This window comes from Kryptolebias marmoratus, linkage group LG15 (assembly GCF_001649575.2).
Source record: "Kryptolebias marmoratus isolate JLee-2015 linkage group LG15, ASM164957v2, whole genome shotgun sequence".
Taxonomy (NCBI): Eukaryota; Metazoa; Chordata; class Actinopteri; order Cyprinodontiformes; family Rivulidae; genus Kryptolebias; species Kryptolebias marmoratus.
Genome location: NC_051444.1, coordinates 5,107,587 through 5,130,961, shown reverse-complemented (window position 1 = coordinate 5,130,961; position 23,375 = coordinate 5,107,587). Strand labels below are relative to the sequence as shown.

Below are 23,375 nucleotides of genomic sequence, written 5' to 3'. Positions count from 1 at the left end.
GCTGTGTTTACAAGAATATTTTTAGAAATGACAAATATATTTTTTAAAAATTGTATTTCGATGTGGGCAAGTGTTATATATATATATATATATATATATATATATATATATATACACTGCATAAAAAAACTATTGCTTATTATATTCAAAAGGCTAAAAATATATAATAAACCATTGACATTTGTTGGTATTTTGACCTGTTAGGACAAAATAAAGGAGCATATTTGTGCAAAGAAGAATAAATATATCTTATAACTTTGCTCCTTTGAAAAATTAAAAAAAACTAAACTATGCAGCCTTTGTGAGTCCTGTAAATATTTGTGAAAAATAATAATATAACTGTCTTACTTTGAAAAAAGCAAAAAGTTGAAGTGAATATAAAAACTAGACCTGTTTGTTGTTTTTTTTAATTTGCCTGATTGATAAAGAAAAACAAAAACAAACACAGGGCTTCACTTACTTCAACTTGAATTATATTTTTCTTTAGAAAGCAAGCTTGAATAAAGTGGCTAACAGGCTAACAAACTACTAGCATGAACTGATAATAGATTTTACCTCTTGTAATATTAATATCATTCACATATTTTCAAAAATAATGGAAAGGAAACTGCCTCTTTTGTTGTTTGTTGTAATATTTATTTTTGTTAGCTTTGGTCAAAGTTACCTTTAGCTACATGTGAGCCCAGAGATTTTTTATTGGAAGAAAACAAATCAATTTCAATGTTTTTGAGAATTTAGATACTCTGCAAACCATTCTGATGCATCATTATTCAAGTAAATATTTTGTAATTAGGCAAAAATGAAAATAACTGAGTAGATTAAAATTTTAACCAAATTTACATTTGTTATGCGGTGCATTAGGTCTTTGTAGGTCCTTTTCTGAGCGGCATTGAAACAATCAAGTCAGAAAATTTTCTCGAACGGAAAATAGTGACATTTTCACTGACATTGTAAGAAAGCAGCTGGTCAGCAACCAGATTCTACTACACTCAACAGCTGTCAGCCATCCTTTCTGGCTACCAGGATGATTAATTTATACAACTGCTGGGGATGTTAAAGACCATGCCAACAGGAGTGAGGCCTGCTGGTTAGAGAGTTCTGTTTCAGAGTAATAACAGAGGCTGTTTAAGTGTCACTAAGTGCAGTGCAGCTCAGAGAACTGACGTGTGTAGCTACACAGCACTGTTGCAAAGCAAACCCCTGGAAGGTTTTGTTCTAGGTTATAAAACTCTTCGCCTTCGTGCTCGGCTCAGGCACACAAAGCACCATAGCTACCCAGAGATACACACATCTTTCTTTCTTTTTTTTTTTACCACTACACCAACACAGATTCAGAAGTAGGATTGTTGCTAAATAAGTAATTACATGGAATAAGAAACCAACCATTCAAACATCAATCTATAAATTTCAGTTAAAAAGGCACTCATCGCAAACTATGAAATCAAATATAAAAAAGGTTATCCTGACTTATATCGAGTAGCACAGCTCGAAAGAGTAGTTTTTTAGATATATCGTATGCAATTCTGAAATGCAGACATGTACTCAGTGTAAATAAATCGGCCTAAAACCACGTAGAAACTTGAGTCACGTGATTGAGCTACATTAGGATGGTTGTAGTCTATGCAGGTAATCAAATAGGCGTGGAATCTCGGATAAGATGTTCAGGTGCAAATATAGGAGAGCATCTGTCACTAAAATTTAAAGCAAAGAGTAAGACAACTACCAAGAACAAATAGTGGAGCTCAAAAAAGGTTGTGAAGGGCCATAAACACAGAGGTCAGCATTCAAACACAAAGGGGCTTTCACAATATTTCTGTTTAGATTTCTCGTTCCAATATGGCTCCTCTATAAACATCACTTGTGTTGACCTATTTTCTGTCACTTCGACTGTTTCTGTAGGTAAACACATACGAGATGGCAAATGGTCAGTAATTTTGCTTATAAATTTTTAACATAAAGACAAATTACCCATCAATAAGAGAAACGAATTGTGAGGTTTTTGTTAATTACTGTATGAACGTTTAACCTTTAATATCTGTGTTACTGGGTAAGCTCCCAACACCAACCAACAGATACATGGCTTTACATTTAGAGCGCCACACTTGCACACTCACGCACAGATACACACACTTTTCCCTGCTCAGTAATGTGGTAGTGATTGAAGTGGGAACTAGGGGCTGTACTAACAGGTGGGCACACATGCTGTTGGGGAGATTCATCAGATTATCTCACCAGCACTCAGGGCAGGCAAGCCTTGATACACTGTGTATGTGTGTGTGTGTGTGTGTGTGTGTGTGTGTGTGTGTTTGTGTATGCGTTGCCATTCTCTACAGGACAGGTGAGGAGCTGATCTATCTCATCTCATTCCTGATCACGTACAGACCGGGTCCATTAGGACATGCCACCCCCTGCTCCTCTATCCTCCCACTCATCCACACACACAAACATGTCTGTTCTTCCATCTCTGTGAGGACGTTCACTGACTTGATACATTTCCAAGGTCCGTGTGATAATCTTTACCATTGCAACTGTACCCCAATCTTATGGCGGATGCCACAACTCTAATAAACCGGCCAATAAAGGCGTGTCAGAGTTATGATGGGTCAAGACATCCTTACAAAGACACAGATAAACAATCGTAAACAAGCCCATCCTTCATAAAAAAATCTGGATTCAGCACAAGGCAGTTGCTATCGTCAGTGTTTCCCAGCAACAAGGAAAGGCTCTTGTGTGATGTTTTGTCTTTTAATGAACTGTTTGGATGAAAAACGGAAGCACACTTTATCTTACACCTATTTGTGAACAACATAGTTCTTAGAACAAAAATTCATATGCAACACAGGAGTATGGACTTGTATATTGCAGTGTATTTTAAAATTAGCCCCAGCTTTTCAGAATACTGTGCATATATGATCCAAGCTTAATTTATAATTTGCCGTATTTGATTTTTTGCCAATTGATCAAAAATTAAAAACGTAAAAAACATTTTTCTAAACGCATTGAGACTACACAGCACTCAGGGGCATCCACATTTACTTTATTGATTCCTACGATGCTTCTTGAACTTAGCTGGAGTCCACCTGTATAATTCAATAGAACAAACTCATCACTGGCATTGCATACAACAAATTCCAATCTTCACTATGAGGGAATAATTTTGTAAACTTAACCTGGTTTTGAAAGTCAAGACCCTTTTAAAAGGACCAACATGGTATATTTAGTTTAGTTTACAAGTCTGACCTGCAATAAAAATACCACTACTTCCCCAGGAGACTAACTGTTGAGTGTCAGATGAGTTTGAAACACTACTAACCAGCAATGAACATTAATACAATAGTGACAAAGTGTGAACTGAAAATAAAAGTCTAATAAAAACTTTTCCAAGTAATAAAGCTACAGATGACAGACTAATAGCACTACTGGGATAGTTTTACCCTTTCTGTTTATTCTATTTTTATGTGATAGGAGTAGCTCTTTTTCCACAGCTAACCAAGACCTAATTTCTATGCAGCTTCAGAGTTGAGACAACATGAAAAAAATGAATAACACAATGCCAACTGGGGCACAGGTGAACTTAGCATGAGGTCACCAACATTTCAGCAGGAAAGAAAATGTGCAGCTCGATGAAATGGGAGTATAACGGGGCTGAATAACGAGCAATGAGCTGGAATACCCACACATTTCCTAAAGCACATCAATTAAACGGTGGTACGGAAATATACATATGCGTAAAAATAAAACTGACTGGCCTAGTCTTAAAAATTCGTAGAGTGGAGACGTCATTGCATCTGATGCCAAAATTTCACATCTCAAACTGCTCTGAGCTGGACAAAGCTATGTGTAAACAAATATAACTCAAGGAGAGATTTAATTAAGGGACTGCACTTCTTGTTGTTTATTACACCTATTTCAGGCTCCAGTGGTCTACATCACTCAATAATAGTAAGATGGGAGAAAAAAGTCACAAGAAATATATAACAGGGAAGAAAGACAAAAAAACCCCAGCAAAAACAGACAACTAAGTACCACCAGCCAGGAATATATAGCAGTATTTTCAATTAGAAGAAGGTGTAAAGAAAAAAATATTTCTGTCTCCATTGTTTCCTGGAAATGGAGAACAGATCCATTCATTTTAGTGTCTGTCAGCTCACTTGTTTATGCAAGTACATAAATTCTCACAACTGCTTTATACTGTGTGACATGTTCAAGCACAAAACGGTACTGTTCCCATTTTAGGTTTTAGCCACATCAAAGGAGAGTTTCATCTTCATTTAAGACAACTACATTTCAACAGAACTACAAAAAACCGATTTGTTTTTAATGAAAATGACTATAAATACAAGATATTTTACAGTACTTTCTTCAGAATTGTATTTCTTGTTAAAAAAAAAAAAGTAGAAACACCTCATACATAAAATACAATTTCCAAACAATTATGATGATTTTGAAAAGTGACTTCTCACGTGTCTTACGGAAACAGATAACAATCTGATTAGGTGTCATCGTTGCTTATTTAAACAATAAGCGTTTGCTGACCCATTTGCAGCTACACAACCACAAACTGTGACGCACCATGCATTCTGACACTTTGACTGGAACCAGCATTAAAGACGAATTGTGAGGAAATATACTGACTGAACTTAGCAATATGTAGTTGAATTTCTTAAGTCACTCCTAACTTATAAGCTCATAATAAGACATGAAACTTGTACCTTGTTTGGGACTGCCTGGGTTTGAAAATCTCAATCAGGTAGTTGTTCAATTTTGGAGTGAATATCAACCTCACACTCTCTAACCTCAATGCTTTGCAGGTGGCTTTGTTATGAGAAAATCAAGATTTCACTTTACCTGTAAGCAGTCCTAAAGCTACAGCCAATAAAAGTACAAACTTGCTTTTACTGACTAACAAACAGTAGTGTTGTTTTTTTAATTCACGGTTTAGATTTATTAAGTCACTAAAGTCAGAGTGTTGAACTGGTGCAAAGCTAGTTTTTTGTTTACGTGTTTCTGTAAAAACAAAAGCAGCTTTAATGAGTTTGTTCTTGATGCATTAAAAAAAGTTATGCGTCTCGTACTGAAAAAGACTTCTCGTCATCAGCAGGATATATTGTATTTGAACAGATATTTACATGTCAGGGAGAGACCCTGAAAGCGCAGGGTGCTTATCTGAGTTGAGCATATGGCAGATGCTCAGGACGGTCAGGTGAAATGTTACAGGCATTGTCTAGACGGCCTAACAGCCACACACAGCTTCGTCAGCTCTTTAAATTGTAATGGAAATGGCTGTAATGCTTTAATCTTAAACAGACACTATTTGGTGTATAGGTACAAAACCCGGGCATGTACTTTGTTTTTCTTTTATTTAAACAACAATACACATAGAAAACAAACTTTTAAACATTTTAATGGCCACCTATAGAAACAAACATTCTAAATTACCGGTGTATGGTAATGTACAAGTCAAAAAATTTAAACACACCTACCTATGTATCTTAAATGAATAGGTGTAACCAATGTTTATATATTTAACTCTATCTTAAATAAAACTTTGCCTATAACAAAACAAAATCTACTTTTAGATGCACTGCATCACAGACGTGAACGATTCTAAAACGATTTTCAAATGTTATACATCAGATTTTGTTAATCTGTTTGCTACTTTAAGAGAGTTAGCAAAGTAGCAGCTAACGAGGTGCAGCTTCCTGTAGTAAAAACACGTTAAGTAAAGCTGTGTTTTCGCACATTTTATTTTTATAATAATTTACATCATGACTGTTTTTGGTAATGACGTTTATGTATTTAAATTTCCAAAGTAAAACAGACTGCTATTTAAATTAGCTTTTCCATGATGTTTTCAATGTTGGCAACTATACTAACTGATGGTCAGCAGCATGTAATCAATAGGGGTTTTATTTGTGTAAAATAAACCATAGCATACTGCTGAAGATGGGCACCAGCTCCCCGTGACCCGAAAAAGAGAAGCGGGGAAAAGAAAAAGCCATAGCATTTAAGTTTCAAGATAATCAAAATGCATTGACATGTGAACACTGACTAAACTTTTAATGGAGCTGTTTTTCATCTGAACTTACTTGTTTTATAATAATCTTGAAACACAAAGAAGTTGCAGAACAACATACATTCAGTTTGTTGGTCTAATTGTTCAACACTTTCGTTTATGAGAGTGACACACAGCATTATCCACTTACAAAATGAAAGCATACTTTACATGTAAACCTGCTCCGTGGGTGAGTTTCAAGCATTGTGATGTGGCTGAGAGCATCAGAATAAAATGCAGAACAGAAAAAAAAAAAGAAGGCAGTAACCACTCCTGTGATGTCTTATCTGAACACATCACTGTCACACAAACATGCCACTAGCTCATCACAAGCACATCAACTCTCTAAAAGGGAAGGCAGATGTGAGTGAGTCACTTTCCCTTCTGGCTATAGATAGGGAGAAAAAAACCCAACCACTAACAGCAATGTGTACTTTAATGTGGAGTAATTTTATTTTACAATATGAACATGTAATGGAATGAATGATCATGGCAGATTCTGATACATCGACTGAATCTTTGGCCAACAAAGCACTTATATCACAAAACTAGGTATATTATAACATTATTAACTGGGGCTGGAAAAAATACTGGCATGTCTACAGACAGATATAGCATATAAACCTAGACGTGAGCACTTTGTTGTCTAAAACCTGTAAAAAAACCAAACAAACAATAAGATAACTACAGTGTTGCTCTGGTTTTGTGTTCCTACAATAATGCTTGGCCTCTAGCTTACTTCTGAAACACCTCTGAAGAAGTATTTCCTGTAGTTATGTCAGACACACGACAATGACCATCCTCCAGGACACAATTACTCGTTTGCACTGACTTGCTAGTTTCACAGAGAGAAACAAAACTGCTTGAATGTCATTTATAGATAGGTTGAGCTTTATGTCATGCAAAATAATGGAGTTGTGACTGAGATTTGATTAAAACAATATATATAACTTTAACGGGGAAAAAACTTATTCTAAAGAACACTGAAAGATGCAGAACTGAAGGTAAGTTAAAGCAGACATCAACAGAAAAGTCAGACAATGAACAAGGACTGACACGTGCACAGACGCAGGACAGCAGTGATTAAAAAACAAGACTTGTTGTTTATAAATTATTAGATGCAATGCACTGCGATTCATTCCAACCGAAGGAACAAGTCACTGAATATCTTAGTTCCACACCGAGCGTTGGTTTCCCCAACAACAATTCTAAATATAACCCTCACAACTGGAGCAAATGTTGAATAATAAGGTGGAAAAGGGAGACATTGCCAGAAAAAATTAAGCCAATAACGCAAAACCAAATCATCCATGTTCTTTTCTTGAAAAGCTCATGGTTAAATACAAAATGACATTAAATATACCAGCAATTTCACTAGTATTTATTTTTCATTACACTTCTAGAGTTTTGCTAATAAAACTCAGTGGGTAAGAAGGCAGTAGTAGTACTGTCACGATAATAGAATTTAAAACTGAATGCCAATACAAAGAAAAATACTTTATACTCAATAAAAAGGCTGTGCAATATTAGGAAAAAAACATGCAATTTCAATAACAATATCAGCTGTTATAACCCCACATTTTCTTTTTTCATCATAGCGCTCTCAACACGCTATGTATTTTAACATTTCTGTCACCATCACCTAAACCAGCTGTGGGAATCAAAAGCAATGAGAGTTTCAGTGAATTAGCCAAATAGAGTATTTGGTCTGCAGAGCGTGAATGAATCAGACTTAAATTATAACAGCCTATTATAAGTCCAAGTAGTTCTTAGCAATACTGAGGTTGTGCATATTTAAACTGGGATGACTGTAGTTTTGAGGTATTGTACTCAATAGTACTTTTATTTACATCAAGGGGTATACAATACTGAATTAGTGGCGTGAAATGCTGTTACTGAAAAGAGTTCAATTTTCACAAATGCAATTATCACATAAATGCAATTATTTCATGCAATTGTGATCATTTCGGCATAATCTCAGTAATCTTCTAACCACGAGCATAAAAATAGCTCAGTGAAACAAACTGAAGTCATGATTCTACATTATTTCCAGCGTCGGACAGAGGAGACTGACTGACTGCGAGAGGCTGTGCTATTTTTATGATATTTTTGGGACATGTTTGCCATGCACAGTTTTCCAGAGATTATTAAATTGTACAACAATTCCTTGACAAATAATGGTCTATAATATCAAAAACAATCTAATCTTCTTGACAAATCTAATGAAGGCCACAAAGGGTGACCACAGATCTGTTTATCTGCATTATCAGTCTTTACTTCTGTAGGTTGATAAAACAGGAAAAACTACGTTGATAAGAGAGAAGTGGTTTTAAAGGTAAAAAATAATAAGTGGAACTGGTGCTACTGCTATTTTATTGCAACTGATTATACTATACTGGCCCAAATATGCTCACTAGAGAAGAAAAACCAGTATGGTAAAAAAAAAGATGAAAAATATCTACTACAAACCAGAAGAATAGCTTGGTAAAGTACAAAGACAAACGTGAACTAACATGAAAACACACTCTTACATGGAAAAAGAAAAGGCAAATTTAGGGATAAATTATGAGCACATAGTGTAGAAAAACAAATACATCCTTCACACACAAAAAGCTTTTTCCCCCCTCAAAAACAAGGAGACTTGATATTGATCTTCCCTTGTGGTTTTCTATTTAGAGTGGGTAGCAGAGTAGGGGGGTGTGTCTTCCAGAAACTTCATTCGCCATTCATTGATTGGCCATTACACCAGAACCCTGTATTCCCCCACCAAATCTGGTTTCCCTATGCCTCAGAAAAAGGGAAAAAGGGTTCACATTAACATTTTCTACACAAATGAGTGTCAAATAAATAAATGGTGTAAGCTGTAATTAAAAAGCCTAAATTGTCCTAACAAAGTGAACACAATGGACATTTATTCATGTTGCCATCTAGACAAAACAGTGGTTATACTAAATACTGTAACCGCATAGGTTTTACAACATGTACGCAGTACTTTAACAAACAATTATGGGTGGTCCTGCAGGGAAAAAAAAAATCTATAAAATATCCCACATGTGTCAATACGGTACTATGTGTAGTGGAAAACTAAATGATTACACGAGCCAATCCAAGACAAGTCGTGTCGTGTCATAAAAACAGCATTACTGATGAATGTTTCTTACTGACTGAGGACTGACTGCAGCAAAAAGGTCCTGTAACTGAATCTGTCATATTTGAAAGACAACCCTGATGTTTCTTCTGGAACAATATGAACCAACAGTCTTATGAGGTGAGACCTAATGACATATTTATCACTTCAAATGTGGTAAAGGTCTGTTTCAGTCGCATTAACAGACAGACACGCAAAGTAACTGGTGTAATTGAGTTTGTTAGACCAGGGGTAGACTATCCTGGTCCTCGAGTGCCACTATCCTGCATGTTTTATTTGTTTCCCTGCTCCAACACACCTGATTCAGTAGCTAAATTACCTCTTCATGTTCTGCAGAAGCCTGTTAATCACCCATTGATTCAAATCAGATATGTTGGAGCAGAGAAACAAGTAAAACATGCAGGATGGCGGCCCTCGAGGACCAGGGTTGCCTACCCCTGGGTCAGACGTTTTCCTATTAATAGTTTTATTTTTGTTAATTAGCTGTGATACAGAGACCATTTTTACAATATGCGTGCTGATGCTTCCACACCACTGCATTGGTTAATATATATTTTTGATGCTCATGTTTTTCACAACTATGCAAATACTGTAGTGCAAATAAACTCCACTAAATCACAAGACTTTCTGATCGATAGGCTCTAACATCTAGGAATGTTATTGTTTCACAGTAAGCATAGATACTGGCCTTGGGCAAAGAGGCTTTTATATTTTTAACAGAAAAAAAATTACCATCTTTTAATGCTAGTAGTGAAAGCCAGTGGTACAGTAAGAAGATCGAAGACCAAGCATCTGAAACATTTGTCAAACAGCCGGTGGGTCTCACAAGCTGTAATGACTCTATACACCAGAAAAGGTAAGATATCTTCAGGAAAAGCATGCAAAGTGCTGGTTTGGCCAAGAGATCAGACAGCTGAGTGCACCAGAGGGAGAATGAGCCGGAGAGGAAAAAGGCAAAGGACCTGAACTGAGCAGAAGCTCCAACATGGAGACAGGAGCATTAGCACAGATGAGGACACACAGCCTGCAAGCAAAATTCTGCTTAGGCAGGTTTTTCTCACCGTCACTGGTTTATGTCCATTTTGTCCGCCTGCAAGTATGAATGTGCACGTATGCACGCACACACACACATACACACACACACACTTATTCTGCCTCCTTTTATGTACTCTGCAGTAAGGCATGCAGGTTGAAAGAGGCTGGAAGGATAAGTTGGTGTGGGAATGATAATATCCAAACAGATCCATCTGCTTTCTCTTATGTCCTGTCTGGTTGCTGGCCTCAGACACTTCTACACAGACTGCAGCCTGACACACAGAATAAACACACAGATACAACTGAACTGAACGCATCAAAACTAAAATACTGACGTTTGAGAGTTTTTAAGAAAAAAATTCAAGACTGCCTTAAGAAAAGATACTTGTGTTTGGACAAAAGACTCAATCAGAAGATTTAAGTGGCCATTTGAAAGTGATACTATATTCAAACAGAATAAACTCTGAACTGAAGCACGTGTTTTCGTTTGCGAATATTCTTTTAGGAGGAAGCAGATCACTGATCACTGTGAATATTTCAACAGGAATGTTCATTACAAAGTATGAAATCAAGGATAAAAATGTTGTCCTGAACTGTTTTAAATGGTGCACTTTGAATGATTTTGCTCCCGTAGGTTTCCAGATATACTGACATGCAATTCTTAAATGCAGGCATGTAAAAAAAAAATGTAACCAAAGAACTCGTCTGAATTCGCCAAAAACCACGTAGAAACCTGAGTCACGTGAACAACCCACATTAGGCTGGCAGCAGTCTGTGTAGGTAAACAAATATGGCAAAATTAGAAAAGCCTAAGATGATTTTTTGGAAACGTAAGGGTGAATCTGCTGATAAACGCGAAAGAAAAGAGAAAGAGAAGAGCATGGCATTCAAACACAAGCAGCTTTTGAGAAACTTTTCCTAGACCGGCAAGTTTACACTTTCATCACAACCCATCTTTTTATCTGCATACTTTATTCAACAAATCTGAGTGCAAATACATACCAATACATCAAAATTGTTCGACTTCTCCATCCCAAACAGCTCTTTCATGGACGATGCCAATGTTGACCTAAATTCAGTCAGTTTTCGTAGGTCAAACACACATGGTAGTTGGATTCTGGTCACAAATTATGCTTACAATTTTTGTTATTTAAGGGCACATTGACCATCGGTATGGTCAATATTTCTTATGTTATGAATCTTTTTTTGACTGGTGTTTTGCAATGAGTAGCTTTAATTTAGATGAACCAACTTCCTTCAAATTTTGGAACACTTTAGAACCATCCACATTAAAGCCCAGAATTTATAGTAATGTAAAAAAAAATCCCGATGATGATGTAAAAAAGAATAACTGATAACAAGAAAAAAAAAAACTGTGTGCATATAAAATCTATTTTAGCTGGGGGTCTTTGATGAAATGATGATGCATGCCTGGACTTATTCTTTCACTGTATGCAGACAAACAGCTGGAGGAAATCAAAGGCAAGGACATAAAGGGAGGGGACGTCAACGTGCACAGCTGCACACATCTTCATAAACACAGTACACTGCCATAGAAAGGGCAGGATGTCTGAATAAGGAACACCTGGTTAGGGAGAGGCTCAAACCTGCTAAATCTCTACTATCTTTGTTTTAAAACCCCACAACAAAAAGACTGGATCCTATGCTGTACACTTGAGCAGACCACATTCATTCACATTAAAAACAAAGCAAAAGTACTTATTGAGTCCACTGATGTTGAGGTGCTATTGAGTGAATACATAAATGACAGAGAAAGAGACAGAGGGGCGTACAGACTTACAGTGTGTTAGACAACAAGGTCAGCCCATCCCCAGAGAGGTGTTGGCTTTCTAATAGAGTATAGCTACTTGAAACCAAGGTCACTGCTCTGTGGCTGTGAGAGGGACAGAACAGTGGGGCCAGACAGGGACAGATCTGCCACATGTTGTGCAGGCTCAGTGAGAATGTAACCAAGGATTTTGTGGGTTTGTTGTTGTGTGAGTATCTGGCTTAAAACTTGATGTAATTTAGTTCACTGGAGGAAAGTAAATAATAAAGAAAACCCAACAAAAAAGAGAAAAACAAAGTATTCAGGACCAAACTTTTTGAAACCAGATTAAACTAAAAGTAGAACAAACAAATGTTTTCATTATGGCAAGGAAAAGCATAAACTTCAGCTGCTTCATGTACACAACTCTTCTAGGTTTTAACTTCATTCTCAAAGAAAGAATATTTAGTCACATTCCATTTCAGACCCTGCCCCCATCTCTTAATCTATTCCTACGCTTTGTATGATCACACCTGAGGCTACAAGAGTCTCAATTTTATTGAGATGTTTGGGGAGGGCAAAGTGGCAGGAACAATTAGCCTGACAAAGATTTTTTTTTTCTTATTTGGAGTTTTACCAGCAGCCCTTTTAAACTATGGTTCTGCAATATGGCTGTAAACATGAGCTCCATTTTAAGGTGCCCTTGGTTGCCTTGATGTGGGTGGGATCATCAACACTCATCTGATAAAAATTTTTTAGGACATCGAGGTCATGGTGTGTTTGGTGCCTGGTCTATGGTTTGAGTAGGGTCGAGTTAAGAACATGGGAAGAAGGCTTTTATGTTTACACACTTGAAGCTGGAATCACAAAACCAGAAAAACCGCAGCAGTACTTCATGCCAATCTGTTGGGTTACAGTTAAGCTATGAACACATACTCTTCAACTCAGCTCTGTGACTACCTCCATTGACTCACCAGTGTCAACTCAAATGCCTTTCAGTGGTTGATCAATTTCTACCACCAATTTCACTTCAATCATTTCATACATACCACCAATGAGGGAATATGTCACAAACCAAACTAGACTGAAAGTGTTGGGTGAAAGGAGTCAATGTTTTGCTAAAGAAGAAAAAACAAAACAAAACATAAGAGTAAACATTTCATGAGTTAATAAATATGTCATAGTTATGACAATCTATGACAATCATTGTAGTGTCTGGTTTGATGTTATGCAAGTATATTAAATTTTTTGATTTAGTACTTTTTTTTCTTTAAGCATCGATTAGAAGTGTATTCAGTTATAGTTTCTGGTCTATGGCAGAAAAGAAAAGTTAAGGCCTGGTAAACTTTAAAATGTTACTAGGTTTGACAATCAACTTTAGGGGAGACAAATAAATAAATAAATCGGAGGACCAGTGTGTTAATTCATACATAAAACAACACATTCAAATGCCATTATATTAGTATATATTACTGATAGGCTTATGTTGTTAGGCCTTTTATTGTGTTATAAGTGCAACTGCTTGTGAAATTCTTGGGGAGGCTCTGAAACTCATTGAGAGGTGAAAACATGAATTATGTCTTCCTTGTAAACACAGAGACATTTCTATTTGTGCACAGCGTCTACAGGGGCTGAATAAGGGTTATTGGGTGTACAAACAAAATCCAACTGTGGAAGGAGGGAGGGCTATTTCAATGTTATCTTATCCTCCACCACCTTGGACAAGGGCCTAGCAGCTCTAAAATTAGCCATCACATCTAAACACAGTCTTTGGTGTAGCAGCTACTCTTTTGATGGGAACTTGGCTCACAGCTGATGCTCTGAAAGAACACCCAATCCCATCTCCAAATGCAGACATGAAGCCAAGTTTGTATACAAATGCAAGCCAGAGACACAGAGTCCTTGACCGTCTCAGTTTTTACATTTAAGCTTGAAGCGGTTGGATGATTAAATGATTTGCATAATGTTTTTTATAGTGATTCGGCACACAGGAAAAAACCGAGTTATGGTGATTGAATCACTTAAATATTTTATTGCAACATTCAGGTAAACAAAATGAAAACAAGGTTATGACAAGATGATAAATGAATCATATGATAATTATATAGGTGCAGTGCAATAAAAGAAATTGGGGACAAGCTGCAGGAAATGGAGAGAAGTGATGTTTCAGAATATTTAGAAAATGTATAAGCAAATATAATTTAAAATGGTGACTATGACATGTCAATGTTCTTTTTAAAGTACGGTTTTAACTAATGGTAGGGAGACGATACTGGAATAGATAGTATTTCAAAGACAACCAACATTTCGAATGGCAGCTAGCTTAAATCAACCTAACCATATTTACCCCACCAAAGCAGCCCAAATTCTGCCATTTGTAAACCCATAGATGCCTCAGCACATTAGTAGTTTGAGTTCAAACAATCATAAAATTCAATCAATTCCATGTAAGAACGAGACACTTTGAGGTTCTCTAGCTTCCCCCCTCCCCCCTCTAACACAAAACCCTTTGATTTGGGAATCCGGGGACAAAAAATTGCACAACTTCAATATATTTATGCAGCATTGGATTTAGCATTACTGAAACATGCCAAAAAGACACAGTGGGTCTGTTCGGTACTGATTTAAGTCACATTACTGAGTGGAAACTGTAATATTTATAGAAGAAAAACAAGTGCAATGTGTATATATCATCAATGACATAATTACAGCTGTAGAGGTTTAAAAATAGCTTTGATAAAGTGTGTCGCTATTGATTTGACAATTAGTCATGGACTAATTACCTTCCATAAGACATAACTCTTGCAGCTGACATAAAACCAAGATCGGGGGCTAAAACTTCCTTAGAAACCCCGATCAATCAAAAACACCTTGATCGGGACAATTTAATATCTGAGATTAAGTTCTGATGTCTCTGGTTACATAACATTCCTCTGCAATAAAATTTATGCTGCAGAGCTCTGCTGCATTGAATTATAGCTGGAATATTATGCCAGCATTTCAAAGAAATGTTGAGCAATATATAAATCAGTCAGTCAGTGATGGTGCTTTCAAGGCAGACATCTGTGCCCATTTCCTTTACTGGAAATTTTTTTTTATATAAAAACACAATTAGCACAGTACACTGGCAACAAAACTTATGTGACCAGTTATGTTTGCCGTTTTCTGTTTGACCTAACAAATGCTTTCTCAAGGGGAAAATAAAGAAATCCCCTGACACTCAAAACTGACATTAGGTATTAGCAGAAAAGCCACCTCCCACTTGCTATGACCCCTAATGTTCTCTTTGTGTAAACAAAAAAGAGACACTGTAATTACAATGCCAGCAGCAAACTAAAATATACAATCTAAGCTAACACAAGAGGACAAAACTCAGGCGCAGAAGCAGGTAGTTGTCTTTGTGCATTTATGAATGTCAATGTAAAAAGATCAGCAAAAAAGTCATCTCACTATTAGTTTAGATTGCAGAATCCAAGAGATGGCATAGTTCACAAGGACGTATAAAAAAGGGACTTTCCCTAATGTTTGTATCAACAGTGTAGAGGAGGCTAAATGCTGTGATAATGATGTGAATTTGGATCCCAGTCGAGCTCAAAAAGAACATCAAGAAGATGACTAATACACTAAAATATTCTACAGCTATTTCAGCTATTAGCTATTTTAAGACACTTTAGAAATTCACTTACTGGTTATTGCATGTCTTGCTGGTCTGAAACAAGTCAGACAACATTAAAACCAGTAAGCTTTCATAATCAGGCTTTAAAAGTACTGGATTAGAAATTACTGCAGTGTCATCATTGAAACCTACTCACTCAAAATAACATGCTGAGTTCAGCTTTTGGTCGATCTGCATTTTGATTTAGGGCCACTGAGGAATAAAACACACTTACTGATGATTTTAAGACATGAGGCCATTTTTTTATTTTTCCAGGAAGACCAAAACATGTTTTTAGAGAACATTGTTGCCAACACTTACAAATATATTTTATTGGATACTGACTGTTTTTTAAAAATAATATTCAAACTGTCAAATTAATTTACTTGTAAGTGGTAGAATTTTAAAATACAATTACTATACTTTAACTCTGTTCTTAAGTTTAATAGTTATAATTCACATTTTGTCATGTTTTTTTTTTTACACGCATTTAACTGTTTTAACATTGGTTTTATGATTAATGATTTCAATTCATATTTTTTGCACATTTTGAGCGTTTACCTGAGAAGGGAACTGCAGATATAAATTAGTTTGTGCAGCGCAAACATGTTTTCTCTTAAGCTGAATGTTCTATGAAAACTATCCTCATTTGATAAGTAAACTTTTTTACCTAAACACTTGTTTTATACATCTCTGCTGAAGTATCTGTAAGCATTTTTTAACAGAAATCAGTGAATTCTCCCACTGACAGACATTCCTGTTTGTGACAAGCAGATTTAATTTTATATGCCGTTTAATTTTTGAAAGCACTGAGTAGAAACAGGGAAAGAAGGCCCGGATTAATGAAAGTAGTAATTTTTTTTGCAGAAACATAATAATTTGATACAATACTTTGACATGCATTTAAATACATCAAATTGTTTTTAAATTAATCATAATGAAGTTGGGAGGTCAGTGAAGATTGTACTGAACTGCCACCATAACACCAGTGAAATGCTGCAAGGTGGAGAAGAGTGTTCCTATAAGGACAACGGTACAAAAAAGAAAGAGGATAAATAAAACAGGAATTATTTCTCACATCATTTCACAGCTTGTCAAAACGAAGAATGTCAACACACATGAATTTGTATTCTCTGTGCAATCACTGTAATGCTGATATGAAAACCCTTGGCAGGCAATAAAGCAGAGTACTGCATTTCCTTGAAATTGTATGACCAGCAGTAGACCTAAAATTCCCCTGCCTAAGATGTGAACTCCCTGCCATTCAGCTTGCTATTAGCGTATTCCTCTATACTCCGAGCCACAGTGGCTCCCCTGTTCCCTGCAAACAGACTCCCTCTATAAAGCATCAGTATGCAGTCTGCCTCTAAGGGAAGGGGGAGGAGCAGCAGAGGGGAGGAAAAAGGGAAGGTTGGGAAAACAAAGCCCCTATGGTCGTCTCTCCAGCCAGACCAGGCCGAGCCGCAGTAGCGGGGGCGAGTTATGTAATTTGACTGGCAGGGCCCACTTCCCTGTTCAGAGCTGCTGCTCAAACTAATCCCCACCAAGGAACAAGCCCAGCTTTGGAGGGGAGAAAAAGACAGAAGTAGAGCTGTAAAGGCAATCAGTTGAGGAGGTATGATTATAATAATTTTACCCTTTCATCTGCACCAAATCAAACTCAATGACATTTCCCCTTTAAGCTTCTCAGCTGAAAGATTATAGCCAAATTGTATCAGCTTGGCTAATGGTTGGCTACAGAAATGTAGACACCACTTCTGCACAAACAGCCTGCATTTAACACATTCATAAAAATGACTATTTATATATTTAGACTATTTGTACAAGGTAAGTGAGGATAACTGAAAAAGACCTAAAAATATGCTCAATTATGCATTTATAACATAATTATACAACTCAGTGTGTTAAATATGCCATGGGATTCCTTTTTTTTAATAATATAAAACTTTATGACACAACAGACAGTAAACATGTTCCAAAAAGACAGATTTTAAAGGTGCAGTAAGAATCATCTGCAAATATTCGACATAAAAATGCACTGCGTGTATGTGATGTTAGTCGCTTGACTTTTTGAGGTTGTCTTTGCAAATTTAAAAGTTATTTGATTCAATTTATTTGAACGCTTCAGTAGTTGCAGCTTTAAACCTGTCACAAATGTGCCACTGGCCCAGTGTTAGTGCTTTTAACGTTAGATGAAAGCTATGCTCTCTAACATCAAGTGTCCTTTATTGAGAATAAATAGCTTTTCCTGATGGATAGCAAACAGTTTTATTTTTTTATTTTATTTTTTTTATTGCTGGATTTATTATTATTATTTTTATTTTTTTCCATATGCCGTTTAAGATTTTGAGATAGTTGGTGAAAAGATTATCTAGACGTTGGTTACCATGGCAACAGGCAATCTAAAAAGGAGTGCAGATAAGCCCTGCATAACAATGTATGTTAGAAAAGACAGCTATAAAATTCAGGTGAGCAGCATGTAGACCGGGGATTGTCAACTGGTGGCCTCTGGGCCATAACCGGCACATAAGCTCATCCATTCAGCCCGGGAAATGCTGAATTATTGATAAATAAGACACAGCTCATCCTCAAGGGTTACTCATCTTCCAGATAAAAACATCAGTAAGAGTAATACGTGAATTTATTAAAGGCTTTGCAGCTGATTGTGTGGAATCAGAAGACATTTATACAAAAACAGTTTCACAAAAAGGCTGTAAAGACCAGTCTGTCCTTAAGAGATGGACTGGGCCAGCAGGGTCCCACATAGATGTGAGCTTTCAGCAATACATTGAGCATTGCAAAACAAAAAGAGGCGTTGAGTGACCGGAGAACACTACGCATTAAATGTGTGATGGACTTCTTCCTCATATCACTTTCAAAACGCAACAAACCAGCTCAGTTTAGCAATTCTCCTTGTGGTTAATCAAATTTTTCAACTAAATGCAAAGTTGCTGTACATCATCATCAACCTTCTCATGTGTAATGAAATAGTTTATTGTTGTTTAGACTTCTAAATCCCACAGCTGTGAGGTCACACAGACTGCATCACATCCTGGAGCCCTGAAGCTGGCTCTGTTACTACCTATTTAGAAAAATTCTGTCCCTTGAGCAAATTTTCCTCCTGACCCCTGAAGTAAACAGTCATGGCAGTTAACTGCAAGTAGCTGAGAGGAAGTCGTATGAAAACTATTGCATAAGTAAATCCAAACACAAACAAAAAAAAAACCAAGCAATTACTAGCAACTAGAGTCAGTTCTACTAACCGTAAAGACCAGGTAGAGGGCTTTTAGCAGTTAAAAATAAAAGTCTGATTGTGATTTACTGAGCTGCTTGCCTGGAAAACATGTGACTGGCATCACATGGGGTAAGGGGGGAGGAGAGTGGTAGAGGGTTGCTGTGCTAGTGTGTGTGTGTGTACAGCTCCCAAAGGCTCATGCACGCACACAGCATACATCCAACTCCTGGCACCATAATAAGCTTTATGATCAGTTTCCTTGGTTTCTACTGACAGTAAGCAGATATAGACGGCTTGGAGAGGTAAATAGAAACAGCTTTTGCTGCAGCAGTCACAGGCTTGCAGATGTAACAGAGAAGGATGGAAGGAGAATAAGAGATTTAGAGAGACGAGGAGAGAGATTAATTTATGCAGAGGAAGAGGGGGGGACAAGTCAGAGCTCCAGCTGTTAGTGTCAGGGGTGGAGAAAGGGCCATACACTAATCACTCTGCAAAAATGGTCATAAAAAAACAAGTTTACTGGTTCCTGTGTCAGACTTCATGTTTGAAAATTTTCCTTATTTCTTCCATATCCTACTTGTTACAAAACTGGTCCTCACATTTAAAGCTTAGACTCTTTTTTTTTTCTTTTTCTTTTAGATTTCACTTTTTCTTTTATTCTCTCATACAGGGTTTGTTGACAAAAACTTCAGCAACTATGCCCATCAAGCTGTGGCTTGAACATAATGACAATTGTCTGACAGCTGTTTTGCCCAATAATAAACATGATTCAAGCTACTCAAGCTGCAATTTTACACAAAAATGTTAGCTATAGTCACAATACCACCAGGAAAAATGTTTCTGTGTGTGTGAGTGAGACAGACTGAGGGATTTAAAGGACTTTTGTTGGACACATGGTAGTTCTGCACGGCAAAGGCCTTGACCTACTTTTTATAGCCTTTAAAACAGACAAGCACACACAGCCTCTGACAATGGGACAGGAAAGCAGAGGTTAGGCATGCACTAAGCCTCTTTTTTAATGCATGCATTCCAGTGGATAGAGCTCAACACTACTGTGCTTTCAGCCTGCCTGTTGGTACAAGCATCTCCTGCACTCACAATCCGCTGCGAACGAACAAAGGTGGAACCTGGTGCTTTAAATATGTAAGCAAACAACTATTTTCTCTGACAACCTTTGTATACACTTTATTAAAGAAAAAACCTTTAGCCTTCCTGATATTCTATTTTTATAGCTATTAGGACAAGATAAATATTCTAAGACAAAACATGTTTTCAGGTGTCATATAGTTGGCACTACTTCGGGTTTATTTGTATTTTTACATTGCTGCGTTCTCATGTAAACAAGCTGTGGTGTTGGCAATGAAAGCCCACACAAACACATGTTCAAAAATGAATCCAACAACAACAACTCTGAAAAACAAGACGGACAAAAACCTATTTTTAAACAATAGGTGCTTACTAAAGCGCTCCAGCAAAAAGCGGCTTTAAAAAGACGCCGTGCAAATCAGCTTGATGTTATATGGTCAACCTACCGATTCCATGGCTGTGGGAGAATCTCAGTGGGCTAAAATCCAACTAGAAAAATGCTTGCTGCTTGTAGTGTCCACAGAATCCTGGAAAATAAAAACAGATAAAAAAAAACATTAATTACAACAACAACACAGTTTCACATTACTTGCAATAAATGTGTTTGTATGAGGATGCAGAGAGCCATGTTTGTCCTCCCACAGCTCTCTGGTACTCTGAAAAAGAGCCATGGATAAACAAATACACAAACACGAAGAGCTCTAAAGCTTTCCTTACTCCAAAATATCCAAGGGTCTTTACTCTTATGCTGCATCAGAAACCCAAGCCATGCCTTGTACTGACCCCAAACCTTCACTGGCTTCACAAAATAAAAAAAAGTGGAAACACAATGGTTAGCCCAATGATATGTACGTTTCCAATTTCATTTGCGGTTTACCTGCTTATGTGAACAAACATGCATAAGTTTTAAATGGCTTTTTTTCCAAAAGGGTTGCACTGAGGCAACATCAGAATAAAGGGAGGTGAAAAGGAAAAAGGTTGTGATCTAACATCACTTTAGAAAATGTAGTCAAAAAAATCTGTGAAGGCAGCTTTAGCCTGTTTGACAAAAAACCTTCAAGATGAGATGTCTTCTTGCCATCTTGTGTGATTTATGAAAAGGACTGAGGCAGCACACGCCACTGTTACGCCTCTGAGCCACCAAGTGAGGTAGTGACAAGGTTGTAAAGAGTAAGCCAGCGTCCCAGCTCGAGGGTTAGGTGTAGTGATTAAAGATGGCCTGAGTGACCAGCCGGCTGCAAGATTTAGAATGGGAGATGTTTGACACAATTTATGCTCCTTATCATGCCTCCCATGGTTCTAATTGTGATGCCAGCTTCACTTATGAAAGCTCACACTGTCATGGGATGTGGCCGGTTCATTTGGTGATTCCTGAACAACCTAAAGAGAGACAACCTAAAGCGAGGCTCATCTTTAAAACTGTATCACAGAACAGTTGGTGAAAGAGGCATATGAGTAAACCTTCATACAGCAGCTGTAGCAACATTTGCACAAGGTAATTATTGGCAAAAGCAGGTCTTGAAAGGCTAAGCGTAAATAATCATATAATTTTTCTTAAGCTTAAAAAAAATATATATACCTTTTGCGAAATTTAAGCACAAAGCATTAAAATTACATAACACAAGGCACACAGATTTCACAAAAAGCAGCTGCTGAATCAACAAGCATTAAGCATCATGCCAATGAGCTTTCAAGCAAAGCTGTGTGCCAAAAATAACCAGACATCTCATTATTAAAGGGGGAAGTACCTCTTATTAAAGTTACTTTAAACTTGTAATGCATTTTTTCCAAGTAGTGTTTCCAGTTTATTGCTGACCATTTCTTGAAACTCATCGTCCTATCCTACATTTTCAAAAATTTATATTCATATTAAATTCATATATTTAAATCTGGGCTCAAACTGTGCAGTTTGATGGGATGGGCTCAAATAGTTGAGGAAAAATCAAATAATTGTTGTTTAATTTTGCTCAAAATGCCAATCCCTATACTCAAATCTCCTACGGCAAAAAGTCATACAGTCCGCAATCTATTGAATCTTGCATCATACAGGGTAACACAGGTTATTATAAAGATTTTAGAAGCTAAAGCTCACACAGTGGGGCATGTACTGTTATGTTTATGACAGGCATAATGTGTTGAATTAAAGAAAAATAATATTTTTTTTTTTACTATGCATGAAATTATTGTAATTTGTTCCTCCAAATTTGATACCATTACTTGGTGACTTTGCTATAAAAAATAAAAAAAACTAACAATATTACAATTCAGGAAAACAACCAATTAGGCAAAACCAAAGCCACAGAAATGATCTTGAAATTATTAAATGGAAAGGTGTGGATTTAACAGGGTTTAAAACTAGGCACATTCTAGGTTGTTCTATATATTAATCCTGTTTGTAGGTGCAAGGAGTTTAAATGGATTTTTTTCAAGTACAGTAAAACACGCAGCACTTGAGAAGTAATCCAATCATCTGAGCAAAGTAGATAAAGGCCCTCACATTTGACTACAGTAAAGGCCGCTTCCTGTCATGGCTGGTATGGATGATGAAGCGGTCCTCTGTGGCACTGAAATGGAGGCGAGTGGTGAACTGAAACACCAGGCGTTTTTTGTTAAGATTTCACAGCTGCTGTATATCTCTCACACTCCACGTAAGACTTCACAGGTCTGATTCCTAATGGATCCAATATGAAGAACTTCTGGCAAATATGACTGCAAAGACCTATGGCACAATAACGAAACTTGAGAGATGCTGCTAAACACACAGTGCTTAAAATGTCACAACAATCCACAACAAACAAAAAGACCAAATGCTTGACTTAAACTTAAATAGTTTTATCTCTACACAATAATGGATACACTAAGATCAAACCGTACAAACAGTTTTGTGAAAATTGTAAATGGATTTCGAACCAGTTTATCTTGTAAATCAACAAAGTGCAGAAGGGATTTGGCAGCCAAGGATACATTATTTTGTCCAAAACTTTGGATAATCAGCATTTAATAAAACATATGCTACACCAGGGCACTCTTGTAAATGAGATTTTTAATCTCAATGAGTTTTCTCTCAGTAAAAGAAAGGAATAGAAATTGTTACAAGCAAAGCAAATTATTAAAAAAAAGACTTAAGATATCAGGGGACAGGATGGAGCCTTTGTTTTGGAAGTTATATTAAATTGGTTAGGATTTTCAGCTAAACTGACATTCTAATATTGTAAAGTTTGCTGTGCCACTAACATGAGGATACACAACATCATCATTGCATAAGGATACAAAATATCTGGCTTGTTTATAACTGTGCGCAACCATTAGGCCATCTGTTAGGAAAGATTTGTTCCTTTCAAGGAATTGATGTTCACACGTGTCTTAACAGCCTTTATGCATAAAAGTTTACAG

At 36.8% G+C, this 23,375-nt stretch overlaps 1 protein-coding gene across 2 annotated transcripts in view; it reads right to left on the bottom strand.

Annotated features, from left to right (window-relative positions):
* Positions 1-23,375, bottom strand: part of ankrd11 (ankyrin repeat domain 11) — a 116,950-nt gene that overhangs the window by 67,654 nt on the left and 25,921 nt on the right. For both annotated transcript variants that reach the window (XM_017441811.3, XM_017441819.3), the window contains exon 2: positions 20,429-20,509. The gene's annotated coding sequence lies outside the window, so the exon portion shown is untranslated. The remainder of the gene's footprint in view (positions 1-20,428; positions 20,510-23,375) is intronic.